The sequence below is a fragment of the Morus notabilis genome, unplaced genomic scaffold (genome assembly GCF_000414095.1).
Source record: "Morus notabilis unplaced genomic scaffold, ASM41409v2 C11401284, whole genome shotgun sequence".
Lineage (NCBI taxonomy): Eukaryota > Viridiplantae > Streptophyta > Magnoliopsida > Rosales > Moraceae > Morus > Morus notabilis.
The window spans coordinates 1-1315 of NW_010386845.1; the positions used below are offsets into that span (position 1 = coordinate 1).

The 1315-nt window shown below is 36.8% G+C and overlaps 1 long non-coding RNA gene across 1 annotated transcript; it reads right to left on the bottom strand.

Moving 5' to 3' along the window:
* Nucleotides 1–465: 465 nt before the first annotated feature.
* Nucleotides 466–1275, bottom strand: LOC112095112. The gene is made up of 3 exons (XR_002903755.1): nt 1225–1275; nt 645–933; nt 466–522 (listed from the first exon to the last, which is right to left on the bottom strand). It is a non-coding gene; the product is annotated as an uncharacterized LOC112095112 (long non-coding RNA).
* Between the last annotated feature and the right edge of the window lie 40 nt (nt 1276–1315).

Genomic DNA, 1315 nt, shown 5'->3' on the forward strand with positions numbered 1-1315 from the left:
TTTTTTTTTTCATTTGATGTAATTTCGAGCGAATTAATGTTTAAAAATATGCACCGATTTGAACAAATTCATGAATGATAATTAAGCTTACTGAGCCGTTAATCTCTTCGACCAACAAGCACGAGTTAGCAACATCTTCGTAATGTTGGCCTGCATCTTTGATCTCTCTGAAGAGCTGCTTTTCCTCGGCCAAACTGGCGGCTCCATGACGAACCCGGAAATGCAATTTCTGAATCCATTTCAATTGTCACAAATCAAAAAGAAAAAACGGAAAGAATCAATATAATACAGGTGTTAAAATTCATTATGCTAGTTCCTTACATGCTTAACAAGCTCTTCTCTCGATAGGCATGACTTAGTAGCCGGTTTTCCCTGGTGAGTAGTATTGTTTGCAAAATGTGGCTCGTCAAGAAATAGTACGAAAATGTCCTGTTCTTTCCTAATCTGGACCATATTTCTCCTTAATCTCCTTTCATCATAATTCAGCTCTTCTAATGCGTGGACAATTTCTGTCCTTTCAAACTGTTAAAACAAAAAGTTTGAAAGAACAAATTTCACAGATTAAACTCATAATAATTTAAGCAACACAAAGAACAATGCTCAATTATATATAAAATCGATTTGCGACTTGTTTTCACACGTACCATCACTTGATCTAATTTTTCGGTAATCTGAAGTTTGTCACGACTCAACTTGTTGATCAGCTCCAGGATTTCAGTAAAGTTTGGCTTCTAATTCGACGGAGCACAATTCATCAGGTCTCGGAGGAACATGTTTCGGAGCTTTTGGCCGACCAAGTTCTGGCCGTTGCTTCGCTTTTGCGCACGCATTGTCTCGCGAAGGACCGCGATTGTCCCCTTCGTAATTTTCAAGTAGAGGAGGCTTCGGAGTTGAGGAATTAGCTTCCAATTCTTCCATGTTGCTGGGCTTTGCCTGATCATAGTACAACACAATTATTTAAGGTAAAAAAAGAGAAACTAAAATGAAATATCAAATAATCTTTCGACGGTTGGTGACTACTGGCCGATTGATCATTCAGAGTTGGTTAAGCTTTCTATACAAATTGCAATATTAGATTAATCACATGACAAAAAATAAATTCAAGCTGAAGGAATTGAAGAGAAGTCATAAATCATATATTATGCCTCTGCCAAACAGATGCGTGGGACTTTTTCCAAGTGAGAAAAATTTAGAATATACTAGTAAAGAAGGGGAAAACGTTACCTTAAAAGTGTCCCACAGGAATTTGAGGGATGTAACAAACTGACTGGCAAGTTAGATAGTCTTAATATTAGTGTCCTTTATATATATATAT